This window comes from Mustela erminea, chromosome 5, assembly GCF_009829155.1.
Source record: "Mustela erminea isolate mMusErm1 chromosome 5, mMusErm1.Pri, whole genome shotgun sequence".
Taxonomy (NCBI): domain Eukaryota; kingdom Metazoa; phylum Chordata; class Mammalia; order Carnivora; family Mustelidae; genus Mustela; species Mustela erminea.
In genome coordinates, this window is record NC_045618.1 from 122,248,625 (window position 1) to 122,268,976 (window position 20,352).

At 35.0% G+C, this 20,352-nt stretch overlaps 1 long non-coding RNA gene across 3 annotated transcripts in view; it reads right to left on the reverse strand.

Annotated features, from left to right (window-relative positions):
• Positions 1 to 20,352, reverse strand: part of LOC116591661 — a 137,257-nt gene that overhangs the window by 41,124 nt on the left and 75,781 nt on the right. Inside the window, exons 2-3 of one of the 3 annotated variants that reach the window (XR_004286094.1) lie at positions 19,517 to 19,680; positions 13,598 to 13,677 (exon numbers count right to left, since the gene is read on the reverse strand). This is a non-coding gene — a long non-coding RNA (uncharacterized LOC116591661). The remainder of the gene's footprint in view (positions 1 to 13,597; positions 13,678 to 19,516; positions 19,681 to 20,352) is intronic. The other 2 variants (XR_004286095.1, XR_004286096.1) reach the window with 2 other exon arrangements.

A 20,352-nucleotide genomic window follows, 5' to 3' on the forward strand; every position in this document is an offset into this window, starting at 1 on the left:
AAATCTTCATTTGCTTTATTTAGTAACATTTACTAAACTCAACAAAGGGGCAAGTACTGTGAAGAAACAAGAGATTTAATAGTAAGTTATGGTTCATCTCTCAAGCTAGTCTAGTTTAGGAAGAAGACTAAACTAATAATAATGATGATATGTTCTCAGAAAGTTGTATGGAAGTTTGTTTAAATGATGGGAATGCATTATTTACTAATACAGTTTATTGTTTTAAAAGGTACTATGTGCCCAGTATTAAAAGGGATTCTAGAAATATAAATATAATAATATCAAGTGATGATGATGATAATAGTAACTACAATGATCGTTAACCTTTACTTCATCTGAAGGGGAGCAACAACACTAGGGATGCCAGTTAGAGAAATTGTGAGCTTCAGTATGTTGAATTTGAAGTATTTGTGGGACATAAATAAGGGAAGAAGGAAAAATAGTTATTGGATGAAAAAGCCAGATTCAAGGGGACCAGCAGGGCTCGATCTTCAGGTAAACTCTTCCAGTTATTTAGAATAAAACATAGTTGATCCAATGGGAGAACCCTGGAAAAGACCTACCTTTAGGAATTTCATAAAGAAAACCAGAAAGGAGTAGTCAGAAAAGTAAAAAAAAAAAAAAAGTAAGAAAGCTTTAATGATAGCCAAGTAATCAAAAAGATGCATTAGAGAACCAGCCCATATGTCCAGTAAGATAAGGACTAAAATTTATCAATTGAATTTGGCAGTAAGGACATTATAGACAATATCTGCCAAAACAATTTCAATAGAGTAGAGGCAGAAACTGTAATGCAATAAGCTGAAAAAGGAAATAAGAAGCAAAGAATCAGGGAGTGTTAGTGAAGACTTAACTTTTTAAAAGCACATCTGAGCAAGGAAAGAGGGTGATGAAGCCGTATCGTAGTACAGAGATGCATGTGTGGTGAGGGGTCTTCAAGTCTGAGAACACATCTAAGGTGAAGGATATAAGTCACTAGCAAGCACACATGATATTATGGGTAAGTACTACAGGAAATGGAATAATGAAAGTAACAATAATTACAAATGGAATAATGACAAAAGAAGACACCTCAGCCTGTTATGCTAGAAGAAGGGGGAAGGGGAGAATACATTCAGAAAACTTTAATCTTAAGGTTGATCAGAAATTAAAAAAAAATTATACTTAATAAGGCCTTAAATTAATCTAAGTTGGTTGCATTTACTTGCTGGGAATAAGGAAGATAGAATAAAAATTTTATTTTTAAAAGTAAAAATAAAAATTTGTGTATATATGTATGATTATATATGTGTGCATATATATTAGCCAGGAGCTCATACACCTAGAAAAAATCAAGATTTAGAAGTAAAATAGAGAGAGAGAGACACAATATTTGGATGAGATAATTTAGTACTTGAACTGAGCCATATTCCAACTCAGTTGAACACCTAAATCCTGTCATTTGGAGTCAATTATTTTTTGTGCTCTGTAGTCTAAGAGTGACAAATAAACTTTTGCTTGAATAATTCGAGTCTGGCTTCTGTTCTTACAACTAAAAGTTGTCACTACTTGTTCAAGGCTGAGTAAGAAAATATATTAGGGCAGGAAATGGATAACAGATTAAAGAAAAAGGCATCAAGGAATGGAGAAGTTCTACAGAAGCTCGGAGCGGATGAGATGAGTGTGATAGTGTCCGAATGATAAAACACTATGGTAGAGAAGCAGTACTGGGATTCTAATGTGAAGTTTTTCTTAAAGATCATGCCCAGTTCTGGAGTGAAACACTGGCATGGAGAAATTTAAGGAATTGTAAGGTTAGAGTTTTGAGTTCTGGAGAAGATGGGCTTCTGACATCTAACATGACAATGTTAAGACCATCTTTAAGTACTCAGATCTGACTTTAAATCTTGTCTCTTTCACAGGCTAACTTACTTAATTTATCTGATATTTAATTTCCTCCTACATAAAATGATAATAAATAGAATACCCACTTCATAAAATTCTGTAAGAATTAACAAAATCATTCCAAAACATAGACTGTCATGGTTTTACACTTTGCTTATCATTCAACATTTAAAATGATGGCTTAGGGAATACAGAGTCAGATAACTATATGTATCATGGATATGGGAAAATCCATTAAAATTTGCCTTTGGACATGACAATGGCTACTGCACAGACCACAAATCAGACTGCTTGGCTCACCTGCCTTGCTCCGGTCTGCTCTGCGTCCGTGTTGGACAAACCCAATATGGCTGAGATTGAGAAATGTGCTAAGTCAAAATTGAAGACAGAAACACAAGAGAAAAATCCAGTGCCTTCAGAAGAAGCAATAGAACAGGTGAAGCAAGCAGGGAAATTTGTAATGAGGTGTGTGCCGCCAGTAGTCACTGTACATTTCACAAGCACTGCCTTCTTATTTTACTTCTTTTACTTGTTTAACTTTGTAGGATGCAGAGAGATTGGATTGAGTTTAAATGACTCTGCTGCCCCTTTTCACATCAAAGAACCGAGGACTACTGACAAGGAAGGCCACTCCTGCCTCTCCCATCTGCCTGTCTGGCTGGCAGGGAAAGAAAAGAACTTGCATGTTGGTGAACAAAGAAGCTGGGTGGGATGAGAGTGAAATCTAGAGTAAAAAGCAAGGCAGTCCAAGGTATCTTGCAGGCTGTAACATGCAATTTCACCAGAATGCTCTTTTTTGTTTAAATGCTTTTAATTACTGGGCTGCACAATTGTTGAAATATGCAAATAAAAAAATGTTAAAACCTGAAAAGAAGATATGCCCTTGGAAGTTGCTGATGATACCAGTATAAATAGTATCAAAATAATAAACACAAAAATAACTTCTGCAATTAGAGAGTAGCTGTTTAAGGGTCCATTCAAAATGGTAGAATACACATCCATTCTTTTTTTTTTATTAATTTACTTATTCATTAACCAAATGTTATTTAAAGTTTACAAAGTGCCAGTCACTATTCTGGAACCCCTTACAGAGGCCTCTAAAAGAATCAAACTATATATGAAAGTCGGAGAAAATAAGAAAAACAGAGATGAAGATGTAGCTTTAGAGAAAAGTGACATTCTGGACTTTGGAAATGATTGAGTTCTTTCCATTTTGTCAAAGAGATCACTGCTGGTAAAGTAACATTTTTTTATTCCTTTACTCAGAAAACATTTTGAACATTTTGACTAGAGAGAACGTCAGATAGCACCTAAAATACAAAAATGGATAGTCTAAAGTAGGTGGCCCATGAGTCTTTGTGAGGTCTGAGGCTTAGAACCAGCAATCCAAACTCTTCGTAGCCTCCTCATTCATGTTCTCCAGCAAAAGATCCTTTGGAGTATATGAAGATAGAACACTTGGTTCTTAAGTAGGTTCTTTCTACAGCTAGGTCAAAGCCTGCTCTGTCAAGGAACTTAGCTATAAAATTTACAAGTTACAAATTAGAATGCAAAAATGCAGAGTGGTGTTTGCTACTTATTTCTACAAATCTTCAATCTAAAACTGTTTCTCTTTTTGATTTCACTTCCTGTGTTACTCACACTAGAAACTTGAATTACAGACAATTTGGTATCTGTTCTCTCTACCACTCTCCATGAAACCATTCACTAAACTATGATATTAACTGCTACATATTTTTTTCCAGATAGATTCTTTCATTTCCAAACCCTGATCTAAGTGATCATTATTGTGTGACTTCTAGTGTCCTACAATAACCACCTGAGATCTGATGCCTGCGTTTCTCTAACTTACAATCTTTTCACTCTGCTGTCACTAAAGATATTTTGTGAAAGTAGGTTTTATGACAGGTTCTGGCTAAAAGTTGGGACAGTACCCTGTTGTCACAGAACTAAGCAAATTTGTTTCATTACTTTCTTTAATTCAATTTTATTTTCAGTAGCTGGTCTGGAGACAAGTTCAAAAAATGAGAAAGTGGAATGGAAGGTTATCTGTGAAAATGTGAAAACACACATCCAGGTGAAGTCTTATCATACCAGAGTCATTGTAAAAAAATTTTTGTCACCTCAAAACAGTCACAATAGGAGTAGAAAACAATAAGATCATGAGAGAGTAAAAGAAGTGATGTGTACTGAAGAAACAATAAAGTATTGACAAGCTAATAATGGTGAAGGAGAGACAAACAAGGTGACCCTAAGGCCACCTCACAGCATCAAGGTTGAGAAGAGGACAGCGAGAGGGAACGCCTCCAGAGAGAGCAGAATCATTGAGCAGAGAGAACAAATTAGAGGATTTAAGACCAACCCAAAATAAGACAGGTTTTGAGAGAGATCAAGCAGAATAATGGGAGGCTGGTGAGGCTTTGGGCACCAATATTTTTACCATTATGGGTATCTCTTTGGTTATCATCTTCCAAGTAGTGATGTCAAAGATATTGAGAAGGATGTGGGTGGAGAATAGATATAAATATTCATTTCTATACATCTGTATCCAAATAATGAGAAAAGGCAAGAGTCACAGAAAATTATATTTCATATTGATAGGAGTAATAAACTTACTATGATCATGCATAAAACATATTGCAAATAAATATACATTATCTGTCTGCCAACAAATGTAGTTGGTAATGCTGGCAATCATAATGAAACCACATACAGAGCCAAAAATGAACTATGCACATATGCTCAACTGATCTTTGACAAGGGTAGTAAGAACGCACATTAAGGAATGGATAGGATATTCTCATTGACAAACAGTATCGGTAAACTATTGGATAGATTAAAAAAAAAAAAAAAGGCCCAAAAAACAAACAAACAAAAAAACAATTGGGCCTCTCTCCTATAAAAAACTCAACTCTAAATAGTTTAAAGACTGAAATGTAAGATCTGCAATGGTAAAACTCCGATAAGAAAACAGTAAACATTTTTCTTGACATTAGTGTTGGCAATGATTTCTTAAATATAATATCAGAGGCACAGGCAACGAAAGCAACATTGACAAGTGGGACTACATCAAACTGAAAAATCTTTTCACAGCAAAGGAAACAATCGACAAAATGAAAAGGAAACCTACAAAATAGGAGAAAATATTTCTAAACCATATACCTGATAAGTTTATTTGCAAAATCTATAAAAATCTCCCATAATTCAATAGCAAGATAATATAAATAATAATAATACTACAATTTAAAAATGGGCAAAGGTACCATAAACATTTCTCCAGAAAAAAACATACAAATGGACCACAGGTATAAGAAATGATGTTCATTTATTATTAGAGAAATGCAAACCAAATATACAATGAGATATCACCTCATATCACACAACTTAGAATGGATATTATTAAAAAGTATAGATATTATTAAAAAATGATGGATATTATTTAAGAAATAATAATAATAACAAATGTTGATCAGGTTATGGAAAAACTGGAACAACTGTACTCACTATACTCACTGTTGGTGAGAACATAAAATGGTATAGCTCTAGTGGAAAGAAATACAGAGGGTTCTCAAAAAATTAGAAATAGAAATATTATGATCTGGTGATCCCATTTCTCGGTACAATCTAAAAGAACTGAAATCAGGATATGGACGAAATATAAGCATTCTTATATTCCCTGCAGCATTACTTATAGCCTAGTTATGGGAGCAAACAAAAGTCCACTGATGGGTGAATGGATAAAGAAAATGTGGTATATAATACAAAAGAATATCCTTCTGTCTTGTAAAAAAAAAAAAAAAGGGAAAATCCCTTCATTTGTGAACATATGCATGAACATGGAGGACATTTGTTAAGTAAAATAAGCCAGTCACAAAGGACAAATACTGCAAAATTCCACCTACATTAAATCTCTAAAATCTCATAAAGTGGAGAATATAAGCTATTGGCAGGGACTGAGGAAAGTAAAGAAAAATTGTTCTTCATTGGGTTTAAAGTTTTAGTTATGCTAGATGAAGAACTTCGAGATATATGCTGTACATCAAAGTGCCTATAGTTGACAACATGGTATCTTGCACTCCAAAATTTATTAAGAGAGAAAATCTCATGTTATGTGTTCTTACCACACACAAAAAAACAAGAAACAAAAATAAAGGGAAACAAGGAAACTATGGGAGATGTTGGATGCCTCTATTACCTTAATTGTTGTGATGGTTTCATAGATGTTTGCATATGTCCAAACTCATGAAATTGTACACACTAAATATGTGTAGTTATACTCAATTATATACTAATTATATCAATTTGTATATCAATTATATCCCAATAAAGCTATTTAAAAGAGTAAAATAAAATATTCTGTTAAAAAGAAAAATGTTTCATTGAGATGCATTTTCTTTTTTTCAATATCTACTGCATGTACAACTGTAAATCCACAGCTTCCAAACCATCAGTGTTAAGGTAAAGGTACTGAGGTCATTAATAGGATCACTGATCTAATTTTAACAAGTCTTAAAGTCGCTTTAACTTGCCAAAATGTTTTAATGACAAAAAGTACATTTCCCAATAAATAAAGTGTTACATTGTTTTTGTATTTTAATAGTCTACATATGAAAGGACCCCACTCTGGTATAAATTATGATCTAAAAGAAAAATAAGAAGATACATGTATAATGTAAAGGAATGAGAGAAGGAAGGAAGGAAGGAAGGAAGGAAGGATGGAAGAAAAGAAAGAAGGAATGAAAGAAAAACACACTAAATTGAGGTGTGATGAAAATTTGCATCAGATAAGTGTTGAAAATTTGAACAAAGAGAAAAACCACTTTGTCCAAGAGGAGTTAAAAGTGGTTAAAAAAAGACTGAACAGTTGAACTTTTGAAAATAGAGATCATAACTATAGCCAAAAATACCAAAATTTCACCTTCTTATGAAACTTTTCTTTAATAATATTTTTATATTGAAATTAGAAGTGTAAATTGAAACATTAGAAACATTCCAAACATCACTGACTTCTTACCAATAATGGAGTCCAGAAGATAATAAAAAGAGATATTTAAAGTACGGACAAGATATTTGATAAAGCAAATAAAGAAGAGATGGAAAAAATATTTATAAAAGCAATGGTTGATTTTACATCTACAATAAGAGATTTAATAATAAAATACAGTCATATAAGTCTAGAATGTAGTATCCCAGCTAGAATATCATTCTAGAATGGAAGTTAAATTAACACAATGAACATACATATCTAAAAAAAACAAACATAAAATGGCTCATAAAATTTTGTTGAAAAAAGTTCACAGAATGCTATGGAAATTCAACAAAGAAAAAGAGCTGGATGTAAGTAACAGGAGTGAGAGTACCATTTCTAGGTAACAGTACGTTAGACAATTCAGAAAAACATTACTGTTGATGTAACTATAGATCTTTCTTGACGTACCTTGGAGCTCCGTCCCAATAAAAGCACTGTAAATTGAAAACATCATAAAGTGGAAAATGCCTTTAATACATCCAACCTACTGAACATCACCGCTTAGTCTAGCCAAACTCAAGCAAGCTAAGAGCCCTTACGTTAGTCTACAGTTGGGAAAATCATCTAGAACAAAGCATATTTTATGGTAAAGTGTTGGATATCTCATGTAACTTATTAAATACAGTACTGAAATACTGTACAGAAAAACAGAATGGTCATATGGGTACAGAACGGTTGTCAGTATACTGGTTGCTTAATTTTGTGGCTGTGTGGCTGAGTGGGACATGAGGCCCACTGCCACTGCCCAGCATCACGAAAGAGGATAATACTGCATATAGCTCACCATCCCAAGGAAAGATTAAAAATTTAAGTAAGTTTTATTCTGAATGCGTATCACTTTCACAACACCATAAAGTCAAATGAGACTGTCTGTAATAAATTTGAACATGTATATAGGAAATATTTAGATGAGTGCATCAGAGATCTAATAAACCAACTAAGATTTATAGGGACTTTTTAAAGGACCATTTAAGCCCTAACATACACAAATTCCTCCAGAAAACTAGAGAGGGAAGTCTCTTCAAATTTGTGTGAGTTTAGCATTATATTGAAATTAGTATTTCAAAAGCATAATATAAAATCCTAAAATGCTAAGTGATAGTAAACAAAGGCTAGTAATGGTAATAAAACTCTTAAAGATTAAAACAACAACAACAACAAAACATTGCTTCCAATGCAGAAAAGCACTCAATAAAATTTAATATCAATTTATAATTTTGTAAGTTGTAATATAAGGAAATATTTTAACATGATAAAGATAACCAAAACAACATGACAAGTATTATATTATTAGTAAAATATTAGAAATATTTCCATAAAAGTCAGGAAAAAAGCCAATTTTCTACTATAATGAACATTATATTTGAAATTCTAGCCAGTGAGGTAAGAAAGGAAAAGAAAAAAAGAGAAAAACAAAACAAAACAAGTAAGGAGTATTAGAATGGAACAGGAAAAAACAGCCTTGCTAGTACTTATAGAAGACAAGATTAATGACATTGAACATCCATGAGTACTTACAGACAAAATATGACTAATAATATAGTTGGGCAAGGTTGTTGGTTCCAAGATCAATATATAAAAACAAACTGAATTAAAACAAATTAGAAAAAGGTGATTTAAAGTAGGCTCTTATTCAGGGTGTGTGGCGGGTCAGTTTCATTAGTGTCTGACTCTTGATTTGGGCCCAGGTCATGATCTCAGGGTTGTGAAATCACCCCGTGTCAAGTACATTGGGCATGGAACCTGCTTAGGGTTCTCTCTCTCTCTGCCTTTGCCCCCTCCCAACCTCTCCTCTCATGCATACACACTATCTTTCTCAATAGACAGATAGATAGATGATCGATAGATAGATAGATAGATAGATAGATAAATGATAGATGGATAAAATAGTCTCTTTTATAATGAGGAAACATCTATACATTAGTTAGTAACAAATAACTGAAGAATTACAGGTCTTCTCTCAAAAAAAAAAAAAGATAGTGTTATATAAGGTAATCAATGAAAATCATTGTGTTTATGGATGAAAATAATTAACTTTGCAAAGATAACAGTTTTCTCCAAACCAACATATAAATTTAATGTGATTCCAATCAATATTCCAACTGGGGTTTGTTAAAGCAATTGAGCAAAATAAAGGGCTAGGAACGCTAAAAACCATTTAGAAAAAAATAAGGGTATGGCATTTAACCTACCAGAACTCAAGGTCTCTATGATATATGACACTTGATATAGCATAGCACTGTTCAGAATAGACAGTGAAGCAGAATAAAGACTCCAAACACAGAACCAAGCATATAACAGATATTATGTAAGTAGGTATAAGAACAGGTGCTGATACACTAAATATCTATATCTACACAAACAGCTAACAAAAAAATAGATGAATCAGTATGTGATGTGTGGAACAGTGTCAGCCAAATGGCACACTAAGAGATTCTCTTCAGCAGCAATAATTTGGCAGCCACCCATGGTCAAAAGTGCCTTTGTGGGATCCAGGTGGGAGATTTGTAGTTCAGGTAGGACTTGGTTACATCCCCATTTGGCTTTGATCCTGTCACCAGCATACCTCAGATATGCAAGGGGACCTGAGGAGAGTCACATCCAAACATGGCTCAGTTAATAGGCATGTAGAACCTGTTCCTGGCCATGGACACTGAAGTGACCTGTTACTCAACTCCAGTCCCTCTTTGCCACAGTCCAGGAACCCTTGAAGGTAAGCCTACTGATCTCGGTCCAATTGTAGATTCTGATATGGCCCTATAACTAGGCTGTAGCCCCTCCCAACCACCGTCCACTTGCAGTTCTGTCAGCACAGGGTCCTATCTGAATCCCCAGAGATTCTGAAAGGGCACTGTACTTGGCTCTACCCCCTCCCAACCATGGGTAATGGGCCCCTCCTTTTGCTTCAGGAACTTGGTGGGAAACATTCTTGTTTATGCCTCCAGAGCCAGGTATGCAGACCTCCGTCTTGGTTGTGGACCTTGAAGCAGTGCTTGGACTCAGTCCCAGCCCCCTCAGCCACCACCTGGAAAGTTCCTCCCACCTTGGAACCCACCCAGTGACATGGCAGGGCTCCTCCCAAGGACCTGCTGGGAGCCACACCCATCCATGCATCCAGTAATAGGTTCACTGTCTGAGTACCTCCTTTTGGACCTTGAAATGGACACTTGTCCCAATGCTATCCTACTGACCAAAGTCCTGGAGCAGTTGCATCCCCTACAGAGACCAGACAGGACCCACACATGCCTAAGCCCCTGGTAACAAGATTGCCAACTGCGTACTCCACTGTAGATCCAGTAACAGCCTTGCAAACTGGCTTCAACCTAGCATAATTGATTCCAGAGGTATGGAGGATCCAGTGAACAGAGTGGTGACTATAGTTAGTGGTTACATTGTATACTTAAAAGTTGCGAAGAAAGTAGAACTTAGATGTTCTCGCCACACAAATACAAAAGGCAAATATGTGAACTAATGAATCTGTTAACTAATTTTATGGTGGTAATCATTTCACAATATCTACATACACCAAAGCAGCATGGTGTATACCTTAAAATTACATAATGCTAAATGTCAATATTTTCTCAAGAAAGCTGGGAAAACAAAATGTGATGTATGGGAAATTGTTTCTCTATTGGATAAAATGTCAGTTTTTATTCATGATAAATGTCAAATTAAATAAAGATATATATGTGAAAAGAAAAAAGATAAATTTGCATAATATAACATAAAAGTTAATTTTTATGACCTCAGAGTAGAGGGAAGAATTTCAAAAGGAAAACACGTAAAGCACAAATCATATAAGAAAACAAAAGTGCCATATTGGACCACATTAAAATGGCGGAGTTCTTGATGACAAAAGATAGTAGTACAGCCAATGTTAGAAAAGAAGTCACAGACTTGGAAAGGATATTTGAAAAGTTTCTGAGAAAAATAATTACTATACAACACATATAAGGAATCTACACATAAAGAAATAGATAAATAGGTCAATAAAATCATTAAAAGGATATGATCAGTTAAAACAAAATGAAAATGCTATAGTTCCTTAACTGTATTAGTATGTGATCCATTTTTCTAATATTAGGTAAATTAAAATTAATACATTATACTAAATAAACTAATAGAAAGTCAAGTTCTAGAAAGACCAAGTAAGACTATATTGCTTCAATATAAACTAGAGTCCAATTTTTAATAGCCAGTAATACGAAAAGGCTAACAACATGCCAATTCCCATGACAAAATTTCTGCATTTGTTAAATTTAAATGGTAGGTACATAGGTTTTCTCAGTGCCTGGAATTTCTCATAATGATACTTTTTATTTTTTATTCTTTTTAAAGATTTTATTTATTTATTTAACAGGCAGAGATCACAAGTAGGCAGAGAGGCAGGCAGACAGAGAGAGAGGTGGAAGCAGGCTCCCTGCTGAGCAGAGAGCCCGAAGCGGGGCTTTATCCCAGGACCCCGGGATCATGACCTGAGCTGAAGGCAGAGGCTTTAACCCACTGAGCCACCCAGGCGCCCCTCATAATGATACTTTTTAAACAGCCAACTTTTAAAACTCATGAGCCATTACATTGAGGAAAGGCACTAATTCCTTGACTGAATAAGGTGTAAAATGGTAGGGGGGTGCTCATCTCAAGTCTCCTGACTTGAAAGAGTATGCAGTAGGAATCCTTTTCCCTGATCTTAATTTCTCTTTGGGGACATACAAAGATGCTTATGGAAATGACTCAAAATGACTCCAGGCTTATTAAACACTTTTTAAATTATTAGAAATAGGTATGTAATTAACATTTGCCCAAACGGCCCTTTATTACTTGATGTTTGTTCAAATTGTTTACCATCTTTCCACTAACCTAATATTTACACCCTTATTAACAGCATTCTCTCACAGTATGAAAATATCTCTATTTCTGAGACAAACAATAGTATAATAGGACTGATTCTTTTGTATTTTCACAAGAATGTGATAAGACAATTAGGACACCACCAGCCCCAAATCTTTGCCACTTTTCCCATAACTTCCAGTTTGTGACAACGTATTTCCCAGGAACAGTACTGATGACAGATTTTTACCACCATGAAATGCTTGGAAATGCTATTTTCATCATATGTATGGTAACCTACATTCCACCCACACTCCTTAGCCTACATATAAAGTTATTAAGGTGATCAGTGACGGTGTACTCACTTTGCCAGGACAGGCTGTGTTTGTTTCTATTGGCCTGGGATACCATTCAGTTTAGCATCTGTTCTGAATTTTTATTTTTAAATAAGGCATTATTATTGCATTATTGTATTTTGGTTATTATTACACCGTAATGAATTAAGATGGGCTTGGTAATACTCCCAGTGTCTCACATGGTCTCCATTAATAATTTGGGAGACTCGCATGCATTAAGTGCATTTCTCACTTTAACGGGCTTTTATATCGAAAGGATGATTAGCTATATCCACCTATTTTCTCTCCACCCTTTCTCCAAAATACTAATTTCCTTTTTAAGGACAGGATGCATAACACTTGAATAAAAGAATTAGTGTGCTCAGAGAGCAGCGGTGAGGGAGAGTTAACTCTTGTGTTTTCTTAGGAGAGGCAGGGTTGAAATCCTTTCTTCACCCTGACTGGCCACTTTACTGGCTACTTACATCACTGTCCATGTCGAAGGCCACTTCACTGGCTACTTACATCACTGTCTGTGTCGAAGGCTGCTGTGTACACAAGTTTGCTTGGTCACTGTTCGATGGGATGGTGGTAAATATGGATAATTACAGACTTGTTTTCTCCAAGATATGTGTGGAATTACAGTCTTAGCTGTTCTGCTGTCAACCGGAGAGAGCTGTCTGAATACAGTTGCTGTGGTGCTTATTTTGGCACTTTTTACATGACATCATTCCAAAGCTATTTATTTCATTGTGCACTAACACATTTTATTTTTTACAAGAACTCTTTTGATCACAACAAATTCAAGAAAGCAAAAATATTTGAGGAAAAATTAGGCGCCAAATTTCAACTTCTCTGTAAAGTTGATGGTGAGTGGGTTTCTGTGCAAATGTCAGTTAACCTTTCCCATACTCCATGAGGTTGTGGGGTTATCTAGTACTTGAAATGCAGAATAGTCACGCCTCCAGGAAGGCTCCCAGTGATCTCTGCCTCCTGCTATTTCTATCATGTATATAGTCTTCTCCACACAAAGGTTGGACAGTATGGTAAATAGCAAAAGTAAGGGCATATTGCAGTCAACGTGAGCTTAGAAAAGACTGATTTTCATCTTGAGCACCTTCTCTCTCTCTCTCTCTCTCTCTCTCTGCTCTGGGGAAAACAGCTGCCATGAAGAGGCCCACATGGGAGAGACTAAGCCTCTGGCCAAGAGCCAGACAGGAACTGTGGCATGCCAGCTACCATGCAAGTGAGGTTGGTAGCAAATTCTCCAGCCCTAGGTGAGTCTTGAAGGAACTACAGTCTCTGCCAACAGCTTGATTGCAACCTTATGAGAGATCAGAGCCTGAACCATCCAGTTGATCTGTTTCTAGATTTTCAGCTTTCAAAAACTGAGTTGTTTGAACTTAAATTTTGAGAAAATGTGTTATGCAGCAATAGATAACTAAAAGAAACTATGTTTAAAAGAGACTATGACAAGCACAGTTATTGAACATGTTTAGCTGTGGAAAGTGCATTTACATACCATCCGGTGAAGCTTGACATTTCATTTAGATCAAGCAACTGTTCTAAATTAATTTCTCTTATTTTCCACTTCAAGTTTTCCTGTGAATGTACAAGAAAGTTAAAATATATATATATATATATACACACATACATGTATTTGTTAATGTGTTAGATCATTAACAGAAGAACTTTACAAATAGATGTACCAGTTTTATGCCACTCTATGAGATGATTTGAGTAGAAAATTAATTAATTTGTAATAGTCATATTTTTAAATTCTATTAATGGAAGAATTAGATTTTTTTGAAAAGCAGTTTGCTGATGACAAAACATTATCATGAATGTAAGTCAGTTAAAAATTTCAATACATGGTAGAATTCTTTGGCTTTAAGGTGAAATATGCATTTTAAATTTAATTTAAAGTAAAAAATGTCAGAAAATTAGTCTGATAATGATGGAGTATATGAAACTTAAGAAATTTTGGAGCAGAAATGTACTTAAGAATGGATTTTTTGTGTGTAGACATAACTTATAACTGTGTCTAGAGAATCTGGGATGCTCTAATAACTAACTTATATTTGCCTATATTTACAATTATTTCATATGTATAAGCTTAAGATAACTAAACCAGAAAATCTTGGTGACGAAGCTGACATTGAATACCAAAACGTATTTCAAAAATACATTATTATTTTCTCATCCTTTCCCCAATTTTTAAATTTGAATTAATTAATTAATTTATTTATTGGTTGTCAAACAACCCTTCATTGAAATATTTTCCTTTGGAGTGCTCAACTAGTTGGGTTTTCTATTGCGCACTATTTTTTTTTAAAGATTTTTATTTAAAAAAAAGGATTTTATTTATTTATTCGACAGAGAGAGAGTCAGCAAGAGAGGCAATGCAAGCAGAGGGAATGAGAGAGGGAGAAGCAGGCTTCCCAAGGAACAGGGAGCCTGATGTAGGGCTTGAATCCAGGACTCTGGAATCATGACCTGAGCTGAAGGCAAATGCTTAATGACTGAGCCACCCAGGCACCCCTCTATTGTACCACTACTTATGTCATCAATGATGTCATGCAGGTGGTGGCCATCAAAACTACAGCTCACAGGTTGGACAATCCCTAGCATCTCTTTAATGGTTCCAGAGAAACTCTGGTGAAAGGTTGGTGTTGCATTTGTTGGGCAATGTTTACAATCTCGTCAAAAATGATAGCTACACTGTCCTTAATGTTTTTCTGTGTCTATCTCTTTGAAGTTCCTTGAGGGCTTTAAAAATCATGGGAGAGGCAGAAGGTACCACTTAAATCTGGGCCTATCTATTCTGAACAGTCAGTTTCACTGGAATCCTCATACCCTCCAATCACTGGTTGTCTTAATGGTGTCATCACCCCAGGCTTTTTTGGAGATAGACCCAGACGGTCCATCTTGGGGCCAGGGCAGAGGTGGCACTGACTTTCCCACCACTAACCTCAGGAGTACTCTGATCTTGTTGGGGTCGAACTTAGGTGGTGTGCTGTCAGATAAACCTGGATTCAGTAGCACCAAAGTGAGTTGCACCTTGGCCTCCTCCTCAGCCCAAAGCCAAAAGCTCTTTCGCTTGTCTTTAGATTGAAATTGAGAAAGACTTTGATATTGCAGTATCTGTATTTGGCAAGACATTCACAAGAATAAATGGCAACAATTAATTTGGCAAGTTTTCCTTGTAAAAATAATTATTGAATTAATAATGTCTAAATTGGGGGCACCTGGGTGGCTCAGTGAGTTAAAGCCTCTGCCTTCAGCTCAGGTCATGATCCCAGGGTCCTGGGATGGAGCCCTGCATTGGGCTCTCTGCGCAGCAGGGAGTCTGCTTCCTCCTCTCTCTCTGCCTGCCTCTCTACCTACTTGTGATCTGTCAAATAAATAAATTAATTAAATCTTAAAAAAAATAATGTCTAAATTGAAGCAACATAATAACATAAAAACATTTCAGCCAAAAAATGTTTATACTTCAATACAATTTAGAATGGAGAATATTCCCCACTTAGCAATATTCCCCACTAGCACCTACAGAGTGAATATTTTATGAGTTAAAATATTATGATCTCTAGAAAAGAATCAACTGAAGATTTGCTTATTTGTTTATGTATGTGTGTGTGTGTGTGTGTGTTCATATTTATTTACTAGCCATAAAGTGCAACTTTGAAGAAAATTGCAAATAATTTTCAAAAATATTTTTAAAAAATCATATCGATATGTATTAATTTAAAAAATGTCATTAAGATATGTTGGAATGACATATCTTAAAAATGTCATTAAGATATGATTAAGATACTGTTTAAATCGTAAAATCAGACTAAGAACAATTAGTCTACTTATTCTTAAACATTGAGAAAATCAGTATAAAAATAGAAGTACATAAATAATATTAATATAACAATATGTAATTATATATGAAATAACATATGCATATATTATTATATACATGTAATATATGACATAAATATAAATATAATGAGCTTTCTTGCTTTTTAAAAAAATAAATATTTATGTTATGGGTATTTTTATTTCTGAAATTAAAATTTTATTAAGACTAATTTATAGATCTGCTAATATATTAAAATTATATTTTTATCACCAAACATTCAAAAAGTATTTGATTTTAAATATTTTTCATGATCCCACTCATTTTAAAACTGCCTTGGTTTACAGAAAAAAAAAAAGTAAAAGATCACTCTAGTTATTTTAGACATATTTTATAGGTCAGAGTTTAGGCCATTTTTTTGACCAAAGATAAACACCTCCACATTAAGTGATAAGAATTGAATGGTAAGCAATAATCAGATTAAGAGTGTATACATTCTTATTTCCAAATATTGTCTATTTTTATAAAGTGTGATTTAAGTTCCTGTAGGAGAAAACATTTTGTAATGATTTCCAATTATTTATATAAGGATAGAAACTAGTCAAAACTTGGGCTGAAATCAATTTAGGCATAAACACAGTCAATATAATAAGTTGAGATCTAGCCTTGTTTTTCCATTTCATGGAGGGAGCTTAGATTTATCTAAGATTTATCTTAGATCTCCCTCACTCATTATAGGAAGTGTCCTGATTTCTCAAAAAGATTCATATCCAAGCATGAACACAGACTGTTTTCGGAAGTACTGTGAATTTGTAAAGCCAGAGTGGTTAAACAATTAATAGGACATATAAAATCCTGAATCAGTTTAGAAGGGTGGGGAATAAATGTGGAGAAAAGAATGAAGAGACCCTCAGAAACCTGGGACTTGAATGTTTGCCATTCTAGAGAGCTTTTATCCTGACAGTAAAGCGTGTATGCCTTTGATAATATTTTAAAATATGAGTCTTTCCATGGTCAGTGAGTTTCCTGGATTGTCTACAAATCCAGAGAACTGACAAACCTCACAGGCAATTTATAATGGGTCAGAAAGAAAAGCTTACTATTATTTATCAGTCACTGACATTTCTTTTTCAACCAGTGAAAGTCAGTATATACAATCATTACCTCAGATCATCCCTTGTTTGGTAATGGAAGAACTGTATCTGGGAACCCACAATTTTCCCTAATCATACCCCATTCTCTCCTCTTCCCCCCAAAATACAAGGTCTTCACATTATTCTTGTAAACTTATCAAGAAAATAATTCCAACAGTTTCAATAATAGATCTCAATTTGCCATCCTCTGTTTTTGAGGTCTTATGGAAAACTCACATTAGGCCAGCATAGCTTGTAGCTAATACAAAGTTCATTTGTATGGCATTTCCATATCACGATAACTAACTACTGCAAGACAAAATAAAGCAAACTCATCCCAAATCCTTGACATTCTGCAGAGGAGAGTTAGGAAGAATAAATGAGCGAGATCTCTCTGTTGAATCTGATGAAATTGATTTCAAGGATGTTAAGAAAAGGCAGGATACTCTCAGAGGTTACTGATATAGATTTTGCCTGTACCCATCTTGGCTGACCTTACTGTCCGTTTCCAAAATCAAACCTGGAGCAGCCAAGTGCAGCTTTGTGAGTGGACAAAGAAGAGTAGAAAAGCAAGATGAGAAATAGTGCAAAATCTGACCACAAGAGCCTCTTGCACAGCAGAATTTTAAGTCTGAGTAAGAGCTGAAGAAGTTTGGAGTCTCATGATTTCTAGGCCGTTCATTTAGGTTGACAAATCATCCCTGTTAGTCATTCTGGGTTTCAGCACAGAGAGTCCTACATCTCTGGAAATTCCTCAGTCCTGGCAAACCTGGGCTGTTGGTTACCCTAGCGGTACAGACATTTTGTTAAATGAAGTAATAGGAAAAGATATGAGAATTGATATTGCAACATATGGGGTGAGAATGGTGATCATATGGGGTCAAAGAGTGAGTGAAGAGGATGGGGTTAAGCAAGAAGTCATAAAAATAAATTTGCTTTTTGCTTGTACGAGCACATTCAACAAACCACTCCACTTGTCCAGTCTATCCGTTCACCAAACCTGTTATGAGCCGTGTTGGGAAGACTAAAAGAAAAGTTTAAAACAAGAAGATAATTTTGTATCATAATGAATATTATACATATGAACGACTGTGACACCCTTCTCTGTCCTTTTACTCATGGTGTTGGCCAAAGTAACAGCAGGATGTGGTTCAGACATTGTAGTACGCATTTGGTGCTACAGAAGTGTAATTGAGAATCTGCTTTAAAATCAACTCAACATATCATAGGAAGAGAACAATATTTCTTTTTTTCTTTCTTTTTTTAAAAGATTTTATCTATGTATCATCTATCTATCTATCTACCTATCTATTTGACAGAGAGAGCGAGAGAGAGAGCACAAGCAGGGGGAACTGCAGTCAGAGAGAGAGGAAGAAATAGGCTTCCTGCAGAGAGCCTGATGCAGGACTCAATCTTAAGACCCTGGGATCTTGACCTGAGCCAAAAGCTGATGCTTAACCAACTGAGCTAGCCAGGTGCCCAAAGAACAATCTTTCAAAAGACAAGATTTAATTAGAAATTATATAGTGAGTATCCATATAAAAATCAGTGTTTTTATGCTTCTTTTTTTTTTATTGTGTTATGTTAGCCACCATAAAATACATCATTAGTTTTTGATGCAGTGTTTGTATGCTTCTAGAACACCTCTATTTTTAGTACAACTCAAAGACAAATACTAATCAACAAAATTATTTTTATGTATAAATTCTCTGTTTCTTATTCTAAAACAGACATCACAAGGGAAAACCCTGTTTTGCCCCCGAGTTTTGCACTGGACTGAGTCAAGATATAGGAAATGAAAGTGGAGTAATATAATATCTTACTTTTTAAACTAAAAACTGTATTCTCCTATTTTTTCAATAGTTATGCTTTTATTTAAATCTCATTTATTATTTAAGGCCATTTACTTGGATATGCTATAGGTATTCCTTGTAATTTTCTAGTAAAGAAGAGCATATCTTATATCAACAGAACAACCACCAAAGAAAATAATACATTATGCATTTTTCCTATTTTTCTTTTTTGATAATCTAGAAAACAGAGCTTCAAGGAGTTATTTGGTAGTTCCTTCCTACTGTGCAATTTTGAGTCCCTTTTAACAGACTCCAAAATATCACTGAAGCTGCCCGTGCAGGAGATTGAAACCTATTAAGCCAGGTAACGCTTCATTTTCCATCAGCCTCTTCCTGAGGAGAGGTCATTGAAAAAATTTTAAAAAATGGAAAAAAAAAAAAAAAAGAAGGAAGAAGAAGAAGCTGGATCTTCCACAATGTAGTTAACATTTGACATTAAGTGAAAAATAGCCTTTCCTTTCCTACTTAAAGCAGAGAAAATAATGTAAGTAATGTAGAAAATGCAAAATATCATCAAGAAAACTTGTCTAAAGCTCTTCATTACCACCATTTGTGTGAGACAACTTCGAAAGGAGCTTGGTCTACCAGAGAGAGCCTCAGATACTCACCGTAAGTTTACCCTTGTCCCCGAGGGGCCACAAGGTTTGTTTGGAAATATCCTGAAGGCCTGGATCCCTTGTGAGAATGTTCGCCACTTCAATCTCCAGTCTCAGCTGGAAACCCTCTAAGCAAGGCCTTTCATGTGGCATTTCAACATATCTCACTCCAGTTTCTGAAAGAAATAGAAATAAACCTTGTCTATGTTTATTAAAGCCTGAGAAGGAAGGTTGAATTTCAAGACTGTTCTTTCAGAAGGGTGAAAGTTCAGTCTGAGAGTGAGAAGAAATAATAAAAATTATTCTCATCCCACTTCACCTCTCCAAGCTTATCTTCGTCCATGGGAGGAGGGTGAATGATCCTGGCAACGTGACATTTGTGCCCGTGATTTTTTTTTTCCTTAATTATTTTCTTTACATTTATTCTTATGTCAGCATGACATACAACAACAGATTTTAGGAGACACAGAATACTCCTAAGAGTGCTCTTGTTTATAAGCAGATCATATCCATCTGCAAATTACTATATTTGAGGGCATTCTCAAAATCACATTGTCATTTTGAGTACATAGATGCAACTAAATATTATAGTATTATGCATTGAGACATCATAATAAGAGCCAACTCTCATTCTCATTTCCAACTTAGGGCTTTAACTTCTTAACTTGACACATGCTTAAAGTTTAGAGTACTTTCATCTGCATTATCTTGTATGATTCACATCATTCTAAGTGGTAGGGAGGTAGCATTACCACAATTGTATAGATGAGGGTAACCTGCTCCTTGTGCTTAAATGATTTTCCTAAGAAAAGGTAGCTTGCAGAGACTAAGAAACACAAATGGAAATA